Raw genomic sequence first — 27,040 nt, 5'->3', positions numbered from 1 at the left:
AGTTTTTGATATTCAAAGGAACAGAAAATGCACTGGCTACTAACATGTAAAATTAGAATTCTGCTCATGCAACTTTAAGCCCCAGGTCTCTCATTGTTGCGATCTCTTTCCCAAGCCAATGTTCAGAGGAAAAAAGTGCTTCATTAAAGTTAGTTGCTACTGTATTACCAGATTATTCTCAGAGCATAACTGTATGCTATTTAAAAAAAAAAAAAAAAAACCAGAAACAAACAACTTGTGATACTGAAGGTGGTGGGATAGACCAAAAAGGGCTTTCTCAAGTGAAAAGAGCTAGTTGCCAAACTCCAATATAGTACATTTTTGTTTTACTGAACACTGTGCTTTGTAAAGCTCAGAGCTCAGTTTAAGTAGAAAGAAGGTTGAATGTTATAGAAAAAGAGGAAGAAAAAAATCACTGAACTCTGGAGAAATTAAAAGTCATGAGAATGAAGGAAGCTGTAGGCAAGAGTAGTGGGGTCTCTATGGAGGGACAGTCCCTCCTTCTTCTCTGCCACATTTGTGGTAAAGGGAGCGAAGGTGTTCACAGGATCTTGAATGTGATGAAATTTCTTGAGAAAAATATAAAGGAACCTAAAATCATCATACCTTTTGCCATGGGGCAGACAGAGTACACCTAGATGAGGCGACAATGAGTTTCATGAATTTTATAGAAAATGAAGTAGTCATAAATTTACAGCTCTCACCCCCTGTAATAATTCCTGGCTGTTCTGTTAAAAAAAAAAAAAAAAAAAAAAAAAGACACTACTTGATTATTTATAGCTTGTTGGCACCTTAGTTAAAACTCTGGTATTTCAAGAGCTAGAGAAGGCACAGAGCTTTTATTCCAACCATAAGACTTGAATCCATTCTCAACAGTCCCAGCACTTATATAACAATTCAAGTGCCCCTTAAAAAAATATATATATAGTGGTCTGCATCTGCCTCAAGGGAAGAGATTTAGATGTCAGGTACCAGATTGTTACTTTCCCTTTGGAAATGATAAGGCAGCTGAAATACTAATAATTGGTCTGGTGGTTAACTTTTATTATGCCTGATGCAATAAATAAATAAGTAAATAAATAAATAAACAGACCAATTGAAAAATGAAGCTGTTGCAAACTGATCTCTATGGAATCACTAAAATGCAGGGGGAAAATATCAAAAGCAGCAAATTAAATTCAAGATAATCAGCCCTGTGGCTTATCCTCTGTGGATTCTCTAATCTAGTTCTGCCTAATTGCATTCTTCGTAGGACCTATTATTTCTCTTTTCCCACTAGTTTTTTTTTTTTTTTAAATTTTTAAGTTTGGGGAGTATATAGTATAATTACTATCTCTTTATGGTATAAAATGTCATGATTTTGAAAAGGGAAATTTCATAAGGTCCATCATCTCTCTTTATGAGGGTGTATGCCATTCATTTTGTTTAAAACAGGCTTGGAGAAAATACACTTTATTCTGAGAGCAGCTGATTGTTAAGTCATATTTTGACCTAATTTGCATGAGGGTATAGTTAAAGGATTTTGATACACTTGGGAGTGGAACGGTGCCCCGTCCAAAGGAGGCTATTTTATCTTTTAATTATATTCTTACAAATATCCAAACAAGATTATATAGGAACCACTCTTCTCTCTTCACACTCATATGTACAAACTTTCACATGTATTCACATTTTAACACTTGTAGACAACTTGAAACTTCAGATATGGGCATGGTCTCTCTACTTACTTCTTTGGACCCTACTGGTACAATAATTAACATTTCTTGGAAGCTTCCTTAGACCTCAGCATCCCATTGCTCTGTGTATTTTATGACATGAGCAACCTGGCAGCTCTGATGACCTCATCTAAAACACAACTGAGAAATTAAAAACCAGAAATGACCTAAAGGAAGATGCTCTCGCAGAATCAGAATAAAAAACTATCTGGCTCTCCCATGTATAAGACTCTATGGTAGCTTTTTTATAACCATCCACTCCAAACTGACAGTGTAGCTATAGAGAGCACAAGGAAATAAAAACAATATTAAGCCATTTTATGTAAACCCTAAACTGAGGGCCCATTCTTAGAAATCTAAGGAATCTATCAATTCCTTTTTTTCCCCCTTCTCTCTTAATGTATAGGAAGGCACCCACATATGCAGCGAAACCTACCTTTTTCTTAGTTTCCAAGAGTCTTCCTTAGTGGGATTTTTCACATGTCCCTCCATACTGTGCTATGAGTTTAGGCTTCCCCTTATCCTGAACCCCAATCCCCCTTGGTAATCTGCATCCATCTGTGTTTCATTTCACAGATGACACTTCTTAGCTATCCGTGGACCCTGCCTTCTAGCCAACTGGACAAAAAGGTAAGGTGAGTTGTAATGGAAAAGCATTATGTTTTCTTCTCTGATAGTGTTTGCATTTTAGAAGGAAATTCCTTAGCAGAATTGGATGACTTCTTAATGCAGATTGGTCTGGCTGCAGTAGATAAAATCACTGCTCAGCAACTATTCACTGCTGCCCCTCCCCCATCTTTGCAGGTAGCATGATCCTTTCACCCTTTGACTTTGAGCTTGTCTCTTTGACTTGCTTTAGCTAATGGAACATTAGTAGACAAGATAGGACAGAAGCTTGAAATGTGCTTGCATGATTGAGCTTGCCCTCTTGAGCTCCTGCCTTTTTTTTTTTTTTTTTAGCTCCTGCCTTTTTGCCATGAGAAGACCTGCTACTGACCTGGACTCAACCTACAGCCTGAGGCTGTGTCCAGCCTGTATATGCCAAATCCCAGCAGATCTGAAGATATATAAATGACAAATAAATACTTATTATTGTATGCCATTGAGTTTTGGGGTGGTTTTGCAACATTTTGTGGTACTAGCTTACTACTATGAGTTGGAGTTCCTTCTACAAAAACCAACTCTAGCTAAGCCTTTTTGTTTTTGTTTTTGTTTTCATTTGCGAAACAGATAAGATATAGCCCCCAGAATCAAGGGTAAAACAAAAAAACAGGTTTCTGAAAGAATAGAGACAAAGCAGTCTCAGGGAACTAGGTAATCTCAACTAATGGTGGGTCTCTATAAAGCACCAAAGTCTGAATACAGGCCAATTAATTTAATTATTTGGATCATTTTTAAGATTTAGAGAGATAGAGTGTGGCCGAATCCAGTTATAAAAGCACTCTTCAACTCCTGCACCACTGGAGAGTGTTACACGTTAATGATAACTTGCAAGGGACCTCTAGATTTCCAAATAGAGGTCAAGCTGTTACTTTCAGAAGAGGCCATGGGTATTGAGCACACAGAGATAACGACTGTAATGACTTCACAAATGTCTTTCAAATATTCATTCATATCATGTCTTATAAGCAACTAATTATTCTGGTCATTGCTCAGAGTTCTTGGAACATGGATTGATCAGGATAATGCAGGAGAAAATTATATGAAATATATATATATAATATATACATATTCTACTACCTTTATTGAAGTTTAAGGAACATTAAACCAGGTTTAATGAAGTTAGATTCTAGGCATGACTCTTTCATTAATTAGCTCTATAGTCTTGAATAACTCAACCCATCTGGGCATGAATGTTCGTATTTTCAAAGTAGAGGAAAAATGTGTGCTGATGTCAAGGTAGTGAAGCCCTTACCCCACCACTATCTAAGATATCTGCACTTAGTACACTATGTACTAAATTTTGAGCAAAAACTTTCAGTATTATGTACCCTAATTTTCACAACTATTTGAGGTAGTATATTCATAGCTCCATTTTACAGACGAGGAAGCTGAAATAAAAGTTGAGCAACTTTCCACACTTAGACTCCTAGTAACAGGTGATTTTGATTCAAATACCACATCTGCCTTGATCCTGAGCCAAGCTTCTGACCTCCGTTATTATACGCCAATGAAGCAGTAACTCTGTGCTTGGAAAATTACAAAGTATGATGTGAAAATAAGATTGTTATTTTCCGAGAATTAGATTGTATTTTTATTTAACAGTAAATGACCCATCTTAATTCTGGTCTTGCTAAATTGAAAATGCACACAAAAATACATCTGTTTATTTGCAATGAACATCTTCAAGTTCTAGTTACTCAGGAAGAAAGATAGAGATGTAAAGAGAATGAAGGAAAAGATTCACAATGAAATAAGAGAGGCAGAGAGGCAATTTGAGAAACTAATGTGCATTTCAAAGAAGCAAGAACCAACCAAGGATTGTAGTAGCCAAAATTGATTGGATCAAAATTTTAATAAAGAGTTCCATAGGGGCACCTGGGTGGCTCAGTGGGTTAAGCCACTGCTTTCGGCTCAGGTCATGATCTCAGGGTCCTGGGATCGAGTCCCACATCGGGCTCTCTGCTTAGCAGGGAGCCTGCTTCCTCCTCTCTCTCTCTGCCTGCCTCTCTGCCTACTTGTGATCTCTCTCTGTCAAATAAATAAAATTAAAAAAAAAAAAAAGAGTTCCACAATATAAAACATCTCTGTATACAGTGATAGCTTGGGCTCAGCATTAATTAAAATATGTTAAGATATCAGGTCTTTTTTAGTGGGAAAATGAAATATGGAAGTTATGCCAGCAGTTATAAACACTGACACCTTTCCTCTTTCCATTCAACCAAGGGGTAGTCTTTTAAAATTTTGAAAGATAAAAGTAATTGATTTGTATATAAGACCACAAAAATGCCCTGATCACCATGTGATTACTTGTAATGTGTTGCTGTTTTACAAGAGGATGGGCTGATTTCTGCTTTCAACTACTCCTGGTATTCTGATGAACTAAGCCAAACACAGTCCTGGGATAAGGCTTGTTTAATGGGAAGAACCTGGAGAAGTTTGCCAGTGTCATAATAACATGTAAGGGTTAGGACATGTGAAACGCTAACATAAAGATGTTCCACAAGATAAAGGGTCCTTCTGTATCATGTATGTATGTCCTCTTGTTAAAAATTCCCTAAGTTTATTAGCATTTCCTATGCATATTGCCATGTTAGGCTCTGAGAAGTCCTGCAATTGTACTGGTATAACCATAGGATACTTCAGGTAAATAGATAAAATCACACACAGCTATGATCCCAAAACAAGTTTCATAGGAATGTTTTATTAGGAAACAATCATTATACAGAAAAAATGAAGGACTCAAATCCCTTTCAATTGAGAAAATAAACACAAAGACAAATTTAACAAAATGTATCCGATGTCCAAAGGGCTTCTAACATAGAATCCGTTGATTTCTGTCTAATGAGGAGAGAACAAGTGCGTTTAAGCTTGAACTGCAACAAAATGGAAATTCTTATGAAGAGAAAAGAAGAAGGTCATCAGAGTCAAACACTGAAGGGTTTAACATTGTGGTTAACATTATGATGCTATGGTTGGGAACTACACGCAGAAACTCGGATGATTCCATCTAGTCCAATAATTGCTTAGTTATCTTCTATTTAATGCTCTATTTCGATCCAGAAGCAATCTTCAAAATAAGCTCTTTATGAAACAAAGATAAAGTTAAAAAATATTCACTGTGGTTCATAAATCTAACCTACATCATCATCCAATGTTTTAAACATGACTTTTGTGGAAATAAATGGAGGCCACCCCAACAAGAGCAAGCAAAGCCTCTTTATTTTATCAGTTTGCTATAGAGAGTCAGCCTCATCTCTAGCATTCAACAGAATCTCAAAGGCAGGTAGAGGAGCAGGAAAGCTTCAGGTCTGCCCTAATCAGAGGCTGTTGCCATGGAGAAACTCTAGGAGGGCTGAAGGGAAGGGCCTGGCTGCTGTGAATGGAATCGGGGAGACCCCTTAGGAGGCTACTGCAGAAATTCAGAGACGCTGGTGACTCGAACAGGATGGTAGTGGCAGAGCTGGTGAGTTGTCATTCCATCTGGATATGCTTTGAAAATAGAGCCAGCAGGAATTCCTGGTACGTTGCATGTAGGGTTTGACAGGAGTAGAGCCATGGATGGCTGGAAGGTTTGTGGTCTGAGGAATGAGAGTTGGAGCTGAACTCATTGGAAATGGGAAACATTTTGGATAGCAGAATTGTGGAGAGTGGAAGTTAAGTGTTCGTTTTTGGACTTGTTAGGTTTGTGAGGTCAAATAAGTAAGTGTAGAGGTCCTGCAAGAGTCAGAGTTCGTAGCTACATTAGTTAGCCGGAGCTGCCATAACCAAATCCCACAGACTGGGTAGCTTAAACAACAGACATGTGTTTCTCACAGTTCTGGAGGCTGGAAGTTCAAAATCAAAGTGTCAGCTTGTTGGGTTTCCTCTGAGGCCTCTCCTTTGCATGCAGAAACCACCTTCTTGCTGTGTCCTCACGTGGTTTTTCCTCTGTGCACGTGTGTCCCTGCTGTGTCTCTTCCTGATCTCACAACACCCATTAGACAGGATTAGGGTCCACCCTCATGACCTCATTTTAACTTAACTACCACTCTAAAGATACTATCTGCAAATGCAATCACATTCTGAGGTACCAGGGATCAGGACTTCAAGATACGGATTTTGGCAGGGACAGAAATCAGTTCATAACAAGAGCTGAATTGGGATTTTCTGATCCCAAGTTCATGACCCTTCCACTGGCCCACAGTTAGTCAATCAATATTTTTGACTGTCTATATGGGCATATATGCAAGCATATGTGAATCATTGGAATAAAATACCTTGACCCTCTTGGATGCTAGGGATAGATAAGCATTCCCTGAGCAAACCCAGCATAGAGCTATGCACATTCTGTAAACAGGGCCTCCATCTGCCCTGCTACATAAATCATCAACAAAAGAGAACAGGCCATGGCAACGTCCCAGCACATGGCACTTTTGTTCCGTTGCCATTTTTTTCCACATGGGACTAGGGCATTCCAAACTGGAGCCTTCCAGCCCAGAATTTATACTTGTTGTATCTCTACAGGGTGGCAATCAAACCTGTGATGTCACCAAAGCAGACACCATCAAGAAACAGTTGCTAAGATAGCAGGAGTTGATCAAATTCTGGAATCCTGCTGCAGGGGCTGACTGCAAAACATGTCTTGAGAATAAGACAACCTCTTGTCATGTGTGGGAGTGCGCGCATTTATAGATGGAGTTCTCTAGTCGGATTCTCTTGTGCTGGGGAGAAGAGTTTAAAAAAAACCCAAAAACTGAAATGGCTTCTTCCATCTTCTGGCAATCCATCTTGTACTGTGGGCTGTGAAAAAATAGGAAGAGAGAAGAGTGATAAAGTAAATGTAACAGAAGGAAGAAGCATGTTAAAACACTTCCTCTTCACCTGGGCACAGAGAAGCAGAATTACTCTACCTGAAAATTATTATTTCCTATTTCCCTCCTGTACTGGTTTCCCAGGGCTGCCAAAACAATGTTCTACAAACTGGGTGACTAAAAACAACAGAAATTTAGTGTTTCATAGTTCTGGAGGCTGGAAATCTAAAAACAAGGCATCGAGGCATCAGCAGGGCCATGTACCCTCTGAAACATGCAGAGGGACCATTTTTTTTGTCTTTCTTAGCTTCTAGGAGCTTGCTGACAGTTGTTCGAGTTCCTTGACTTACCTCTTCATTGCTTTTTATCTGCTCTGGTCATCATAAGACATTCTCCTATGTGTCCCTGTCTTCACATGGCTATCTTTTTACAAAGGTAACAGTACAGTTGGAGTTGGGAGCATCCCACTCCAGCATGACAGCATCTTAACTAATCTACCTGCAATGGCCGTCATTCCAAACAAGGTTGCATTCCAGGTAGCAGGGGTTACAGTTTTCATATATTTCCGGGAGGGAGGGTCACAATTCACCCCACACCATCTTTGTAGAATATAAAAGGTGAAGAGAAATTTAGAAGTCAGTAATAAAGTGGTTTTAAAATTTCTTGATATGGGGATGCCTGGATGGCTCAGTGGGTTAAGCCGCTGCCTTCGGCTCGGGTCATGATCCCAGAGTCCTGGTATGGAGTCCCGCATAGTCTCCTTGCTCGGCAGGGAGCCTGCTTCTCTCTCTGCCAGCCTCTCTGACTGCTTGTGTGCTCTCTCTTTCTCTCTCTCCCTCTCCTTGACAAACAAATAAATGAAATATTTAAAAAAAATTTATTGATATGGAACTGGAATCCATCTTAAAAAAATAAAAATAAAAAAGATGTTAAGTGAATCCTCAATATACCACAGACTAAAAGGGGGAACTTCTGGAGGACTAGAAGGCTGTCAGTATTACTATCATGACTAGGAGTGGAGACCGGGGCAAAGGGGAAAAATGAAATAGAAAAACGTGAGGAATTGTCCCATGATGAAAACATGGCATGGAACAAGGAAAACCAGGGATTCCATTCTCTGTATTTTGCTTTGATACATAAAGAAAAAGAAAATGACCAAATCCTATGAAAACCTAGCTGCCCCGGCTGCAGGATGGTGCAGGGGGATCTTGAAGGTTGTCCCACAAAATGACCTCACTTTATTTTTCTGGCCAGTCCCTTCCATAGGACATTTTTATCAGTTCACTTCTGCTTAGCAGATGAAGGAACTGAAACGCAGAAAAGGAACATGATGTACCCGAATGCCCTCAGGGATTAATGGACGAGGTAGCTAATGCCTTTCTCATGTACCACTCCTGAGTGCTGAGCAGGCAAGAACGAGGAATATGTTCGGGTGTGGCTACCCAGGGTGTACACACACCCTGCTTTCCCTATTTTGTAGCACTCAGCTCAGTTGCTCTTTCAAGTGCTCACTCTTCCAGGCAGGAAAGAATGAATTCCAGTCATTCGAGAGTCCTGTCAATCAATGTATCACTCTGAGTTGAGCCTGTATGCCAGAGAGAGGAAGAGTAGAAACGGCCAAGGTAGGAAGTTATGGGAAAGTCACCGGCCCACGCTAGTATGCCCTGAGGAGTATTACTGCATTATATCTGCATTTGTTTAAAGTCTTCCCTGCTCATCCTTTTCCATCCTAACCCTGGAGCCTTCCAAGACGGCTTCCTTTCAGCTATTTCCATGACTACCCAGTGATAAGAGAAACATTTAGCTTCTCCCAGAAGCCACACGAGACCCAGAGGAAAATTCTGGTGACCCCTCAGGTTCACCTGCCTGGAGCACCGCCCTCCCCCCCACTGCCCCAACAGCCATCTCTACTCTAAAATCTCCCCACGATGCTGAGGGTGAAGAGATCGCCAGTGATGGGCCATCTCCCCAAGGTGGATCTGGGAAGAGAAACACAGGTCTCGCCAGTTCTCAGACCCCTCCAGGTTAACCTGAGCTTTCTATTGTGCCAGGGGTTAAATTTCCAGATCACAGGGAAGAGAGCTGTCGGGCTACTGGCCTAGAGGTGGAAGAAGAGGCTCTTAATTATTCTCCCAGATCTATTGTTTATGTTGTCAGATCTGTGGGGCTTTGGAAGCTCAAAAATTCATTTCTCTCCTTTACTGTTGTACTAACTATTCTTTGAGGCAATGAGCACACTCTAACCTTGCTTGCCTGGAGGATGGGCAGGTGATAGAAAGGAGTTCCCAGGAATAAAAACACATTTATTGACACATTAAAATATGACCCTATGACATGCATATCATATCACATTACTTACCAATATCTGTAAACCATAAAATAATTTCCAAGCTACTTCTTGTTTGGGAAGCCATTCACATTGAGTGGAATCCTTTAGAAAATAGATCACCATGTTTCTCACCTAAATAAAGTGATATCATGAATTAAAAACATATTACCAAGTTCCTAGACCAGAGTAATATTTGATAAATGTTTGTAGTATTAATAAAATTATCATAATTGTCTCACATGCTCAGCATTGGTCACTGTGTTATTTGTAATTCTCATGGACAGCCCTATACTAGCCCATCTTTGAACTTTTTTCTCCTTCTCTATATGAGAGGTGACATCCCCTTGATCCTAAAGCCTTTTGAAGTCTTTCTGTTTTATCTTTGTCAAGGGAAAAGCCTCCAAGATCACTGAAAATCACAGATAGGACCCACAGAGAATGCTTGAATTACCACTAGCCAAAGAAAAAAGAGAGAGAGAGAAATTGAATTGTGACTGTTTAAACACTTGAAAGAAAATTACATTAACGAGCTAAAAATCAACTCTAAATATGTTACTTGGGGGAAACGTTGGGACAGCACAAGTAGGCAGGTTTCTCCCCCTTCAAACGCATGGTAAAGTGACAACATCTTTGATTTATTTTGTCATTTAATTTCCCTTCCATCCCTTGGCCTTAAGCCACAGACACTTTAAGCCCCTTGGTTGGACAATCAGACTTTTTTTTCTTTCTTTGTCCACTTTTTTCCCCATTGGCAACATTCCCATAATAAGAGCCCAGTGAAAATGTGCTTTTTCCCGATCCCCTCATTGCCCCTGAAAACTCTCCAAAGGGGTTTGGATGACTTCTATCAAAGGAGAGATCTAGAAGAAAGTTCGGATAGATTTTGGAAATCAGAGTTGGGTGGTTTTCTCCCTAATTGTGTATGCATGCTCATGGTATCAGGAGAAAGGCACTCTTCAAAGTTGGGTCTCTTCAAAGATTTCGCAGCACTTGAGGGCATTCTCCAAGACTCCTGATCCCTGCTGGGATCCTTCTTCCAACAGGTCACAGAACTGGGATGCTTGTTTCCTTTTAAGATGCCACCCCGTAGAGAGGTTTTTACCATGTTAGATTGGTTCCTATTGCTAAGGGGCGACTTAGGACCCCCAACTTTAAAAAGATGCTTCTATTTTGTGTGCTTTTTGAGAAGGCTGCCTTTTTTTTTTTTTCCCCCTTCCTGGTAGGCCCTCACTCTACCAATTTATGCCAATACTGCAGTCCAAATTTCCCATTTGATATTAACCTGTTTAAATGTCTGCTTGACTTGGAGTAATTAGCAGGATCCATATTGTTAGAAACAAGGATAGTATAGTAGTAGTATGCTCAACTTGTGTCTTTATCCATCCAGTTTATTTCCGTACCTGGTGATACTAAAAGGCTTCCTTCCAGTAATCCCCACGTTTTCACTCATTCACTGGAATATGCAACAAGCTACATTAAACATCATCTGTGTGCCTGGCACTGTCCTAGGCCTTACAGACAATCAGTGCTCATGCAATAGAAATTGAGTAACAGAACGTATTGAAAGATCAAAGATGCCATTCCTCAGCCTCTAAGCCCTGGTTGTCTTGAGCTGGTTCTTACTAGTATAACTCACCTCTAACTTTTATCTCCTATACTTAATGATGCCCCTCTATGAATTGTATATTTTGATTTTTTTCCAAACTAGAATCTGTTTAGTCAACGCTTTGCATCATAGCCATGTTCATCAAAATAGTTTCCCTTACTTTGATGTAGAAGTAAGCATTTTCACCACTGAAATAGAAAAACAAGCCTAATGGGTCCATTTTCTTGAGGCTCTTCTCACGGAGGGTTTGTCTCCTAGCTTAACATGGATGGAGATGTGAGTGGGTCAGAGCAGTTTTTCCAACTTCTGTTTTGTCAGCCAAGACATACTGTTATCAAGAGGAGGAAGCATACAGGATAAAGCAGAGAAGCTCTGTTTGAAGCTTCCAGAGACTTCATTAGGCCTGAAGTTGAGCCTGAGAACTAAGGGCTTTACTGAGGACAATGGGGAAAACTAGCTGCGTACTCAAAGGACATTGAACAGAAACCGGGAGATCTGAATTCTAATCTGTTGTCATTCAGAAGCCTCTGCTGCTCGTGCAACTTCCTTACACCTTTTTGGGCTTTTTCATAGATTCGGGTCTCAGTAGGAGGAAGGAAAATATGTGAATACCTCATAGTAATATTGTGCTGAAGTTAAGAATATAGCTCTGGTGTCCGTGTCTGGATTCACATCCCAATTACTAGTTAATTTACTGCCTCAGGAACATTTCCTATGCCTAATTTTCTCATCTGTGAAATACTGGAGCAGAGAATAATCACAGTGTTAATTTCAGAAGGTTTTTTGGTTTGTTTTTGTTTTTTTGGGTGAATGATGAGATAATATAGTGAGGGGTTTAGAACAGCTTCTGATACATAGTAAACCCTTTCCAAATATTATCTATGCGGCAGATATCAACACAGTTTGTCACCACTTTCGGGAAGAAGTCTGGTAGAGTTTTAGGGTCCCATGTAACTAGAGGGCCATGTGACTACTTAGAGCCCATAAGTTGTGGACGGAGGCGGCAGGATCTCCAGGCAGAGCCTTTAGTCATGAGATTGAGACCCTCCAGAATTCTTTTCTTCCTTCTTTCAGACAATGTTCCATTCTGTGGCAGTTCCAGCAGCCTGGACCCTGGAATGAGGGTGGAAACTGAACTCCCAGCCAAGCGTTGATGGGGTGATGGACAGGTGAGTGGAAAACACATCTTTATCACTTTACCTTACTGAGATTTGAGGTTTCTGCATTACCACACCATAAACTTGCCCATCCTGTCGTGAAACAATACTTAGGACCACCTCCTCTTAGAGAGAAAGAGACAGAACCAAATTTTATTATGAATATGGTCATCCAAGGCTACTTATTCTTTTTGGAAAATGGGTTTATTAAAATGTAATTCCATACCATACAAGTCACCAGTTTAAAGAGTGCAGTTCATTTGTTTTCAGTTTATTCAGATAAGTGTAACCATCACTATCGTCCATTTTACAACCGTTTCATCACCTCACAGTGAAAAAACTATACCCTCTAGCTCTCACCACCCAATCCCCATTGACACTGTCACACGTAGGTTGCCCTAAGCCATCACTAATCTACTTTAGGTCTCTAGATTTCCACATACTGGACATTTTGTATGGATGGAGTCATATAGTATATAGTCTTTTATGACTGGCTGTTTTCATTTAGTAATAAAGTTTTCAAGATTCATCTATTGTTGCATATCTCAATACTTTATTACTTTCTATGGTTGAATAGTATTACATTATACGAGTATGCCACATTTTATTTATCCATCCATTGATGCATATTTGTGTTGTTTCTACATTTTGGCTATTAGGACTAATGCTGATATAAACATTCATGTACAAGGTTTTGTGTGGACATATGTTTTCATTTCTCGAGTCTAGGAGAGGAATTACTGGGTCAAAAGATAGCTCTGTGTTTCATTATATGAGGAATTGCTAGACTGGTTTCCAAAGTGCCTGCACTATTTTACATTTCCACCACTGTTTCGCATTTGCTTTACATTCTTACCAATATTTATTGTTATCTGATTTTTTAAATTTTAGCCATCCTAAGGGGAGTTAGGGATGTAAGAAGTATCTCATTGTGGTTTAGATTTGCATCTCTCTGATGACTAATGATGTCCAACAATTTTTCATTTGTTTGTAAGTCACTTGGATATCTCAGAGAAATGTCAACTCACATCGTTCGCCCAGTTTTTAATTGGGTTATTTATCTTTTTATTGTGTTGTGAGGATTCTTTATATATTCTGGATTTGAGTCTCTTATTGATTATATAGTTTGCAATATATTCTCTCTTCTGCTGGGCTGTCTTTTTTACTTGATGGTCTCCTTGGTAGCAAAATGTTTTTAATTTTGATGATGTTTATTTATCTGTTTTTAAAAATTTGTTGCTCATTTTGTAGTCATATCTAAGAATCCATGTAGAATTATTCCTATGTTTTCTTCTGAAAGTTTTGTAGATTTAGCTCTTACACATACGTCTATGATTCAAAATCAACTTATTCTTAATTTCTTACTGGTCTACTGGTGTATGATGGATATATAATATTCTTTATATATTTATATATTTAAAGTGTACAGTTGTGTAAGTGTGTAGATATATGTATATAGATATATATCTCCATGAACCTATCACCACTACCAAGATAAAAAGCATAATCATTATCCACAAAATTTTCTTCATACCCTTTTAATAATTCTTCTCTTCCATCTTTCCCTATCCTACATCCCTAACCCACCACTGATCTGTTTTCTATCAATGTATAGATTGGTTTGAACCATACAATATATACTTTTTCTTCCTTCTAAAAAAAAGTTCTAAAAGTTAGGTAACAAAATTATCACTTACACCATTTAAGTGTAGTTTTGTGCTTTACATACATTCACATTGATGTACAAACTTCGCTACCATCCATCTCCAGAGCTCTCCTCATCGTCTCTAACAGAACCTCTGTACTCATTAAACAATACCCCTGATTTCTCTTCCCCTTAGTCCTTAACTACCATTCTGTTTTTTGCTACTATGAATTTGACTATTTCTAGATACCTCATTTAAGTGGGTCATAGAATATTTGTCCTTTTGTGACTGGCTTATTTAACTGATAGTAATGTCTTCAAGTTTATCCATGTTGTAACATGTTTCAGAATTTCATTCTCTTTTAAGACTGAATAAAAATCCATCACATGGATATATCACATCCTGTTGATCTGTTCATCTCTTGATGGATACTTGGGTTTTTCCATCTTTTGACTGCTGTAAATAATGCTACTATGTACCCACACATACAGATAGCTGTTTGAGTCTCTGTTTTCAATTCTTTTGGGTATGTTTCTAGAAGTTCAGCTACTGTTTAGTTTTTTGAGGAATCTTCATATATTTTCTGCATCTGCACCATTTTACATTCACACCAGCAGTACACAAGGGTTCCAGTTTCTCTACATCCTCGCCAATATTTATTTCCTATTTGTATTGGTTTTATAATAGCCATCCTAATGGGTGTGAAATGGTATCTTAATGTGGTGTTGATATGTGTTTTCTTAATAATTAGGGATATTCAGCATCTTTTCATGTGCTTTTTAACCATTTTTATATCTTCTTTGCATGAATGTTCAAGTCTTTTGCTCTTTTTAAAATCAGGTTGGTTGCTTTTTGTTGTAGAATTATAAAATTTCTTTATTTGAGATATTAGGATATTAATCCCTTATCAGAGAGATAATTTGCCAATATTTTCTCCCATTCATAGGTTATTTTTTCACTCTTGATAGCATCTTTTAATGCAAAAAGTTTTTATTATTTATAACATCCAATAGATCTACTTTTTCTTTTGCCTGTGCTATTGATGTCATATCCAAGAAATCACTGCCAAATTCAATATCATGAAACTTTTACCCGTGGTTTTCTTCTGAGAGTTTTGTAGTTTTTTTCTCTTTTATTTAGGTCTTTGGTGCACTTTGAGCTAATTATGTATGTGGTATACCAGTTCGATTTCATTCTTTTGCACATGGATATTGTTTTCCAAATATCATTTGTTGAAAAGAGCATGTACTCTTTTGTCTTTGACTCAGCATAATTGAGATACACCCAGTTAGTATTGTATTTCTCAATAGTTCATTTCTTGTTCTTGCTGAGTTGTATTCCATTGTATGGATATATAACAATTTGTTAATTCACCCTTGGATGGGCATTTGGATAATTTACAGTTTGGAGCTGTTGCAAAGAAAGCTGTTATGAATATAGATATATAAACACATGCTGTCTGTTAGGTAAATACCTAAGACTGGAATGGGTGGCTCATCTGGTAGGGATATGTTTAAATTTTTGATATACTGCCAAACTATTTTCCAAGGAGTTTGATTAATTTTACATTCTCACTGGCAGTGGATGAGAATTCCAATTACTTTACATTCAGTTGTGATGGAAAGACTTTTTAATTGTAACCATTCTAAAAGTTATGTATTTCTACATCCCTATGGCTTTGATTTGCATTTCTCTAATGCCTGATGATGTTGCATGTCATGTCATGTGCTTATTTGTGATTTGTATGTTTTCCTTGGTGAAGTTTGTTTATATTTTTGTCCATATTTTAACTGAGGGGTTTTTTTTTTTTTTAAATTTTTGAGAATGGTTTATATATTTTGAATACAAATCCTTTATCAAGTATTTCAAGGTTTTCCCCAATCTGTGGCTTGTCTGTTCATTCCCTCGGCACTGTCTTTTAAAAACACATTTTAGGTTTTATTTATTATTTGGAGAGAGTGCGAGAGAGCATGAGCAGGTAGAGGGAGAGAAGGAGAAAGAAGAGAGAAAATCCCAAGCAGACTCTGGGCTGAGTGCAAAGCCCTATTCAGGGCATCTCACAACCCAGAGACCATGACCTGAGTGGAAATCAAGTGTCAGAAGCTAACCTGGCTGAGCCACTGAGGCACCCCTTAAAAACACATTTTAATTTAGATGATGTCTAGTTGATCAGTTTGTTCTTTTGGTATTCTGTCTGCCAAATGTTTGCTTAACCCAAAGACAAAAAGACTTTCTATGATATTTTCTTTGAGAAATTTTATAGTTGAGGTTTAGCATTTAGTTCTTTGAATTAGTATATGTATATGGTGCAACATAAGAAATTTTCATACAGATATCCTAGTGTTCCAGTATTATTTGTTGAAAAACTATTCTTTCTTCACTAAACACATTGTGCCGTTATGGAAAAGAAATTGTTCTTATGTGCCTGGATATATTTCTGGAATCTCTACTCTTGTATCACTGATCCGTTTCTCTAACTTAATGCTAATACTACTGTCTCAATCACTGTAGCTTCTTAAAAAGTGTTTAAATCAGGTGCTGTTACTCCCCTACTTTGTTCTTTTTTGAAGTTGCGTTGGCTGTTTAGGTCCCTTACATTTCCATAAACATTTTAGAATGATTTTGCCAATTTAAAAAAAAAAAAGCATGCTGGGATTTTGATTGGGATTTTCAATTATCAGGCAGTAGTATTAAATCTCCTTTTATAGTTATGGATTTGTCTATTTCTCCTTGCAGTTCTATAATTTTTGCTTCATTTGCTTTGAAGCTCTCTTATTAGATACATAAATGTTGTGGATTATTTTGTGGCTGCTTGATGAATTGACCCCTTTATCATTATGATATGACCTTCTTTATCCTTGGAAATATTTTTTGCTCTGAAATCTAATGGTCTGATATTAAGACAGCTGCTTCAGTTTTCCTTTGATTAGTGTTAGCATGGTATACCTTTTACCATCCTTTTAATGTTAACTTATGTATCTCTACATATTTAAAATGCATTCTTTGTGAGCTCACAGTTAGGTCTTGCTTGTTTCACCAGTTTGATAATCTCTGCATTTGAATTAGAGATTAGAGGCATTTTTACATTCATGTGATTAAATTGAAAATTTTAATCTTCTCTTTATTTTCCATTTGCAATATCTGGCTTTTGCTTCCCTAACCATATTTTCTTCCTTCTTTTGGATCACTTGCTTATTCTTTTAAAATTATACTTTGCCCCTTTTATCAGCTTATTAGCTGAATATTTAGGGGGCAGGTATTTTATTGGTTGCTTTAGGATTTCTAGGACATATTCAACTTACCACTTTTTCACTTCAAGCTCCATTTCGCATGTTAAAAACCTTATAATCATATACTTCATTTTCTCTTCTCTTTGCCTTTGTGGTGGTGTTGTCATACTTTTACTTTTATAAATGTCGTACTCAAAACTCCATTGTGATTATTTTTGTTTAACTACTCAATTATCATTTAAACAGATTTAAATAGCAAGAAAAACACCTTGTGTGTCTACCCATGTGGTTAGCGTATCTTTCACACTTCTTCCCTTGTATATATTCATATTTCCATCTATTCTCATTTTCCTTCTGCCTAGTGGGCTTCTTTTAACACGTCTTGTAATGCCCGTCTACTGACAGTGCATTATTTCAGCTTTTGTGTGTCTACTGGACTTTTGTTTTGAAAAGATGATTTTACTGAATATAGTTCCACAGTCTAGGTTGACTGTTGTCTTTTTTCTTTTCGTCCAGTACTTTGCAGATGTTGCTGTACTGTTTCTTCATTGGTAATACTTTCGATGAGAAATATGCTATTTCCTCATTTTATTTCTTTGTATGTGATATATCTTCTTTACTTCTTGCTGCTTTTAAGACTTCTTTTTTTAACTCACTACTTTTATGCCACAGGGTGATGGTGTGTCTTGGTAAAATTTTCTCCATGTTTCTCATGTTGGGGGTTTTTGGAATTTCTTGGATTTATGGCTTTATCATTTTCACCAAATGTGGAAATAAATAAATAAATTCTTTTTTTTTCTCTTCTACCCTTCTCTTTTTCAAGAACTCCAATAGCACAAATATTAGGCTGCCTAAAAGGGCCCCACAGCTTAATAATGCCTTATTCATTTTTATAAACTATTATCTATGCATTTCTTTTGGATATTTTCTATTGCTAAGTCTTCATGTTCACATATTTTTGTCCTGCATTGTTGAAACATCTACTAATATTATTCAGTTTATTTTTCAACTCACACATTATAGTTTTCCTTCAGAAGTTAAATTTGAGAATTTTAGTCTCTCTCTCTCTCTCTTTTTTAGTCTTCCATGTCTTAACTGACTTTCAGATACAGAGAATAAAGTTATACCAACTGTTTAATGTCTGTCTGCTAATTTCATCATCCATGTCAGTTTGGGTTCAATTTTGGTCATTTGCTATGTCTCCTCATTATTGTCTTCATTTTTGTGCATCTTTAGATTCATGGTAATTTTTGAGAAGACACCAGGCACTGTTGCTTTTTTATTGTTGGGCGTTGGATATTTTATATTTCTGTAAATATTCTTGAGGCATTTTTTTTCTTTCCAAGAATTTATTTAAGAAAGTGTTGGAAAGGACTGAAAATGGAGAAAAACATTACCATGAACATTGATAATAGAAATGAAGAAAATTTAAAAAAATCACTTATGCTTAGATGTACTTGCTAATTTACTCATTGATTTACTCATCCGGCAGACTTCTGCTGGGTAGAACATTCAGGGTCTTTCTAGGTGGACAGTGAAGCAGAGACAGAGACTTGATCTGGGAAAATATTCCTAAGGCATCTTCTAGGAATCATCTTTTTTAGTTTCTTCATCTTATCCATGGTCTTTGCACTCCTTTCCAACCTCTTCATACTTTTCCTTCTCTTTCCGCTTTTATTTTTTACATTTTAATTTTTTAAAAAATTTTTGAGAGAGGGAAAGAGCAAGAGGGCTAAGGGAGAGGAAGAGAAAGACTTTTAAGTGAGCTCCATCTCATAACCCTGAGATTATAACTTGAGCCGAAATTAAGAGTGAATGCTTAACTAACTGACCCACCTAGGTGCCTGAGGTATGGGTTTTTTTTTGTTGTTGTTGTTTTGTTTTGCTTTTTATAAAGTTTTGTTATTTGGAAATAATTTATTTATTATTATTTTTTTTAGGATTTCTGAGGCAGGACAAGAACAGTGTTTAGTTAAGACTAATTATTATCTGTTCCTAAGGAATGCCCCTTCTGACTGCTCCACCTGGTGCCCTGTGAATTATGAGTTTTTCCAGTCTGGCTAGAGAGAATAGACCCTCTCCATAGTCCTGACTGGGTGCTGTGCACTATTTTTCTAACCTTTTCATGTGGTCTTTGCCAGGTTTCTGGTAGTTTCCTCACACACTGCATAGATCAGTCCTCAATTCAGTGTTTGAAAGAGAGTCTCTAACAGTTCTTGAAAACACTCTCTGTGTCGCCTTTTCCTCCTCATTTCTCTACCAGCTCTAGTGGTTTTGATGTCCCCAGACTCTTAGCTCTATCTCTTCATCTAGAGGGTCCACCACGTTCTGCTTCAGCTGACCTGCTTTGTGTTGTGACCTAGAAACTTCTCCAAGTCAAGCCAGTTCAATTACAGAGCTCACCTTATTTTGTTTTCCCTCCATTTCACCTATCACTTTCCTTCATTGCCTAATGTTTAATGTCTTGAAAGCCATGGGCTCATATATTTTTGTCTGTTTTTTCCATTGTTTAGGGTGAGAAGACGAATCCACTCCTCATTACTTCATATCAGCTAGAAGCAGATGTCCCTCCCTTAATGTTTTTGATGAACTAAAACACACAGTGATTTATAGTGCAGACCATAGTAACCTTTGTGCACTTTCCATAAGCAGAAAGATTTTCCTGAAACAATTACTATAATTTTCCCTTAACACACATAACAGCAAAGAAATCTTTCATGCACCAAGATACCCAAGTGTTTTTCATATTTAACACTACTTTGGAAAAGAAATAGATTATCACAAAGATAATGAGCCCAATGGCTTCACGTTCATCTCCCCCAGTATTTTGTTGTCCTGGGGAAAGTCGAAAATACTCTGCTCCCTTCATGCGTGCCCAAACTCCTGAGGTACCCCTGTGGATTTCCTAATGGGCCACCGCCCTTGAAACTTTATAAACAAGTTTGTTGACAGACAGCCACTACCCTACTCTACCCAGATGGTAGTGTTAGTTTGAGGACCATTGAATCCTGGGACTTTCTCCAATTTATCACAATTAAACACCTGTGCTAAATAAGTTCCACAGCTCCACTGTGGATTTAAAGCCACAAAATGGTAACCGTCAAAATCTCCTTTCTGTTTAATGGGATAAATGGTGTGAGGGCCCTCCAGATGTTGTTTAAAGATAATGTATGATATTTTGAGCTTTGAGGTCCTCTGGAGGCTTTTCAGACTTTGGTGAATCCTTCTACTCATATCCTCCGTGCTATTTTTCTGACAGAAGTGACACTGTGGTTCAAGTTAAGTGTTGAGATTCTGCATGCCTGCTTGTGATATTTTCATTTTCATATTGTGGCAAAGCTACCCTGTATTGTTCCAGAAAAGACAGAGGAATTGCACATGGTGTTTTAAAAAAGGATTAAGATCATGGGTTAGGACATCTGACAGGGCCAGATTTAAGTCATAGCTCCATCACTTACAAGTTGTGTGGCATGTTACTAAGCTTTCTGGCCCACAATTTGCATCTACTACCTGTACAAGAAAAGAAAAGAAAAGGAAAAAGAGAGTGCAAAACCTTTTGAGCTTCAGATGAGATAATGAATGTGAAAAAGGTTGGAAACAATACCTGCCAATAGGAAATGTTCAACAAAGTTAACATTACAATACTTAATCTATAGCTATAAGTTCTGCCTCATTTTCACTGCCCTTTATAATAATTTCCAGTATAATGGTTCCTTACACAGTCTGATGGGCCATCTATTTTTTAGAAGCTGATATATTACCTTACTATTTTCAGCCAGATGTCTCAAATTGGTGGTCCACAGTCAAGCTACAAATAGTTTTTAGACATTGAAACCAAAATTAAGAAAGAAGAGATTTCCAGTAAAATTCAGATTTCAGTACAATTTTGATATCTGGCTTCTCTTAAATATTTGAAATGTCTTATAACTGTGAAGTTAAAATTCCACATGTTACAATGGCTGGAAGCTGAGAACCAGCTGTCACGCTGAACAAAGTAAATGCTTGTGAATTTGCCACAATCTCCTCCATTCTACTTTCCTTCCCTGTATAAAACTGAGTGTTACCAAGCACATTCACTATTTTATTTTTCTACCTGTTCCCTATGCTATTTGTGACCCTGATTTAGGCTGGTCATTCTCCCTAAATGAGATGTGGAGATATTGAGAACAGGAATCCTATGTGTTCTTTTCCCAGGGTCATAGTAAAACCACAGCTTGTCATTAAACATGGATCCTCCCTTATAGAATAAAAAAAATAAAATAAAAAAAAAAAAAAGGGAAAGATTGAGAGAGAGAGAAGTGAGTTTGGCTCATTGCTAAACCAAATACAGACTCCAAGTATTGCTTTCAGTTTGGCATGGTGATGTAAATACATGGAAGAACTATGTGCAGCTTTTGGGTAACATCATTATAGGAGGAGGTGTGCCTCTCTCCTGCCCATTCTTTTTTTGTTGACGCCAGAATGTAGATATGATGGCTGGAGTTAGAGCAGCCATCTTGTAACATAAGGTAGAAAGCAAGAGTTGACGACAATTAGACAACAAGTTAACAGGCAGCTGGATTCTTGATGCTCTTTGTGCCAACTTACCTGTCCTAGACTACCTATAATTGTATCAATTAAATATATATTTCAATAATGTTTATGCCACCAATTTGGGGATTTCTATCACATGTAGATAAAGTTCATCCAAACTGATATTATTATGTCATTAATGAATGTAAAAGTAATTATATGACTTATGGAAATAAGAATGAATATCTCATAAACTTCACAATTCATAAGGTTTCTTTTCATTGAAATATTTCACTTTTTTTTACCCTTTCAACTATTTTATCCTCTTTTCTCAATTTCTTTTTATGTACTTTAAATTGTATTGTATCTCAGTATTTTGTGTTTATTGCATTTTTGAAACAGATTTATTGAGATGGAATTCACTTACTATATATATAGTTCACTCATCTAATGTATATAATTCAAAGCTTTTAGTATATTCGCCAAACTGTGCAGCCATCAGCAGAATCAGCGGTATGTGTTGCTCCAATTTAGATTCCCCTGGCTCAAGCAAGTCATGGAGCCTTGGACAGAAAATCTCTTTTCGTACTGAAATGTAAATACTTTGAAGAATAATGCAGTGTATACACATTACCTTCACTAAATGCATATCATGTTCCCTAATCATCAGAGGACATGTGGTAAAAGATGTAGGGCTGGAGTGGATTTTACTACAAACTTCTGGGCTGGATATGCTGATTGAAGGAAATGGCATTTAAGAAGAAAGTTCCTTCTAAGTTATAGTACAGATGAAGAATATTAATAAGTCAGGTTAAATAAAGAATAAGGAAAGAATTCTTATTAAAGAGGGAAATCATTTCTTGACCTGGGAGTGGTCAATTAGGCTATAATATAAGGCCAGGTATAATAAAGAGTTTTGAATGATAAGCCACAATTGATTTTGAAAACCAGTCATAACAGTAATTAAAATATGAAAGTAGTAATAGAACGCATGAGTTTCTACTTCTTCCCCTATAACAGGTTACATATTTTATATGCCTTCAATTCATATAATAACCAATGCTGAAGATCCTGATATTATTTCCCTTTATCAAATGAGTAAAGTGAAACTCAGCTAGTAACTTACCAAATATCTCTTAGGAAGACACTTTCTCTTGCTTCTAACCAAGAACTGTAATTGATATTGAATAGGAAAAAAGTCCAAAATAATATACATCACACTGATAATAGTGAAAGTGTGTGGTAGGTGAAATTTCAGGGGAATTTTCATTTATTTGTGTCTTTCGGCAATGTTGTGCAGTTTTCAGTATGTAAATCTTGTACTTCCTTGGTTAAATTTATTGTTAAGTACTTTACCCTTGTGATGTTATTGTAATGAAATCGTTTTCTTAATTTCCTCTTCAGGCTGTTAATTGCCAGTGTATAGAAATACAACTGATTTTTACATAATGATCTCATACTCTGCAACTTTACTGAATTTGTTTATTGTCTAACAGTTTTTATAGGGGGTAGAAATTCTTTAGAATTTTCTCTGTTTAGGATCATGTCTTCTGTGAGTAAGATCCTTTTACCTCTTCCTTTCCAATTTGGATGCCTTCTGTCTTTTTAATTGCCTGATTGTTCTGAATTCCTAGTAGGGAGTTGAGCAGCAGTGGTAAATTGGGATTCCTTGTGTAGTTTCTGACCTTAAAGGACAAACTTTCAGTCTTGCACCACTGAAATAGCTTATTATTATTATTATTTATTTATTTATTTATTTATTTACTTTAACTGACATGTGATTAACATATGTTGTTTTATTAGGTTCAGGGGTACAACATATTGGTTTTCAAACAGTATTTTATGTTTAAACATAGAAACACACATGATATTTCTTTAAGCAACTATAAAAAAAGTAGACCAAAATGCCTTGTAGAAGTTTTTTTTTTTTTTTTTAAGATTTTATTTATTTATTTGATAGACACAGATCACAAGTAGGCAGAGAGGCAGGCGGGAAGCAGGCTCCCCGCTGAGCAGAGAGCCCAATGCAGGGCTTGATCCGGATCAATCCCAGGACCCTGGGGTCATGACCTGAGCCTAAGACAGAGGCTTTAACCCACGGAGCCACCCAGGCGCCCCCCTTGTAGAAGTTCAATACAAAGCTACCATTGACCTCTTGGTAGTCAAGTGAAAGATGACAGATAATCACAGAAAGGAAAGCTAAAGCAAGACCCACAGGACTACAGAGCAGATAACTAGATACATCTTTCCTAAGGGGAGGAGGAGAGACTAAACAATCAGCAGGAGAATAGGAGCTCAAAAGTCTGGAATTAGATAAGGACCTTGCGATGTGATAAGAAGGGAGGTTTTCCTGGGGTCTCAATAAAGAGAAGCAAAAACTCAAGATTGGGGAAACCCACATAAAAATAAAAGAATAGCGAAGTGCCAGGGTTACTACTAACTAGAGTTAACAAATTATGAAAATTAGTATGACCAAAGCAACTAGAGTTTTAGTAGAAGCCACTGCAATTAAAAGCTTAGTTTCAGGAGAAAGAAGCAAAACTGAGGAAAAGAGCAGGAAATATGACTTGCCAATCAGAACTCTTTCAGTGATGGTCAGTAGCTCATGACCCTGGATGTGGATTCTGTGTTTACAGCTTTCATTTAATATATTCTTAATAGATGTCAGGCACTAGGCAACATTCTCTGTTAATTCTTATAACTATGTAAGATATGCATTATTGGATTCATTGTATAGAAATGGAAGTGGAAAGAAAAGTTCTATACTTAAACTACATCAGGGGTAGGTATTAAAAATAGAATCAGGGCCTAGAATTTTTCTTAAGTGTTTCTTATGTCTTCTGTGAAAATTAGAAATAATTTTTAGGGATGCCTGGGTGGCTCAGTTGGTTAAGTGTTTGTCCTCGAGTCAGGTCATGATCCAAGGGTTCTGGGATCAAGTCCGCATTGGGCTCCCTGCTCAGCAGGGAGTGTGTTTCTCCCTCTACCTGCCATTCACCCTGCTTGTGCTCTCTCTCTCTCTCTCTTTCCCTGACAGGAAAATAAATAAAATCTTAAGAAAAGAGAACAATTTTTATATTGGTAACTACATTCATATTGCATTATCAAGACAGGTGAGGTTTTGCTCTAGTAACAGAGAACCCCCAAACCTCAGAGTCTCGAGAAAGCTTTCCACATCCTTTCTGCTATGCAACTCAGAATAATGGTTTATCTAGCTTTTATGTCCAAACTCCAGTAGTCCCTAATGCCACAACCACTCTTTCTCTCCTCTGCCCCCTTTTTGATAAATTAATACTTCTGTGTGATCAGTTTGAACATTTTTTGAGCATGACAGAATATAATATGGAAACCAACATCTCCTATTTCACTGACATTTTTGAAAAATTAAAGACTGTATGCAAAAGCCCTTTAAGCTCCTTTAAAGTAAAGAATCCTATCAAACTCAAGATATTACAGTAACAGTGTTTTCTGTCATTTCAAATTGTATAGTTTCAATATAAAGCATCCAAATCAAAACTAAAAATAAGATTTGACCACATGAAATTTGCCAGGAGAGTTTTTATTACAGTTTTTATTAGAGGGCAGAAGTTCAGCTTAATCTTCCATAGAATAAAGGATTCCAATCCATTACAATGTCTAAAAAGATATTGAATTTGGTTTTGACACATGGGCAAAGTGAATTTTGGCTTTGTGTGTCTGTGGAAGAGGCCACTGAAAGGCAAGAATTAAAAAGACTGTCATTAGTTGTCATACTGTGTGCATAATGATCTACCATGTTCCTGAAGCCATCACCATGATAAATTCATAGTTTTCCCCATCTGCCAGGTCTAGTAATGTGCATTGCATTTAACCACTACATTTGCATATAGAAAGTATCATTGACCTTTGAATTTCAAGGGATAAAGATTTACAAGGACACTCCTGCAAAATAAGCCATTTAATTTGCACCCCTGTGTTCTCCTGCAGTAGCAACAGGAAATGCAACATGCTGCCATCTCACACTGAGCAAAGGAAATATTTTATATTTCTTTGAGCAAAATGAAATATCTTATATTTTATATAGGAAATACACTGAGAGGAAATATCTTCCCAAGTGGGAGATACACCAATATGATCTGGAAACCAATAGAAATCAAAAATCCATTTTTTCTTGATTCTTATTGTAAACCATTTATTTTCGTTCAGTAATTACAAGTGTTAAAATAGCATATAATCATAGTGAAATGGTTCTTTAAAATAATAGAATATCAGAACCATGGATTTTTGGTTTTCTTTTTTTTTTAATTTTTTAATTTTTTATAAACATATATTTTTATCCCCAGGGGTACAGGTCTGTGAATCGCCAGGTTTACACACTTCACAGCACGGTTTTCTTTTTTTTTAAACTATATATTTGGCTGGGGTAGGAGTGATCCATGCTGTTGTTTCAAACTTCTCCCTTCAAAGCCCAACCTCCAGAAAGAAAAGTCTGTATTTGCTCCCTTTCATGGCTGGCTACCACTTACTCCTTAGCTGTTACCCAGTTTTCCTTAAGATTCTATTACACTCATTTGCTCACTCTTCTATTAATCTATAGATCCATTGACTACTATTCCACAGTTATTTGTTGTGTATCAGGCAATGTCCTAGTTAGTGGGAATGTAAGTGTAAAGACCACCTCTGGGGTTCCTGGCCCCTTAGACTTTGTTTCTTCCAGAAGGTGGGAGGTAAGAAAAACACCAATAAACAGGGACACAAATAAGGGAAGAGGTTAATTCCAGACACTGTAAGTTTTATATGGAAAATAAAGCAGGATAATTGTGGTAGAACGGCTGGTTTAGCAATGGGTTAGGACCCATTGGTCTGAATGCTACACTAAGGGGGTTGTACTAGTTCTGTAGGCAACAACAGTCACTGAAGGTTTTAGAGCAAAAAAGTAAAATGAAGTTTTATGTGCATTTTAACAAGGCGATGAGCATGTAAATGAATGGCACAGGATTTAGTTCCCCAAAGGCCTGGATCTGGGTCCAAATCTGTCGCTTACGAGGAATTAATTAGGGTTAATAAACGTTTCTGTTGCAGGTTCCTTATCTCTAAAGTGGGCTTAATATGGACTTACAGAGTCACTATGAAAAGTCTCTGTTTTTTATATAAATTCAGAGCCAGGCATCTAGTAAATAAGCAGTACATGGTTCTTGAAAGAACTTATGATCAGAATGGTGAAACACAGGTTAAGATGAAAACACTGAAGTCAGGGAGAGCAAAAGAAGAGAGCCTAAAATCACCTTGCAGTATTCTCTAGGTCCTTCTTCCTATGTATTGTCTTATCATATACATATTGTCTGTGTATCTATGTATGATATTGTGGTATCATCTCTCTAAGATGGCAAGCCTCTTAAAGTAAAAATAGGTC

This window comes from Mustela nigripes, chromosome 2, assembly GCF_022355385.1.
Source record: "Mustela nigripes isolate SB6536 chromosome 2, MUSNIG.SB6536, whole genome shotgun sequence".
In the NCBI taxonomy this organism is placed as follows: domain Eukaryota; kingdom Metazoa; phylum Chordata; class Mammalia; order Carnivora; family Mustelidae; genus Mustela; species Mustela nigripes.
This window is presented reverse-complemented; position numbering follows the sequence as displayed.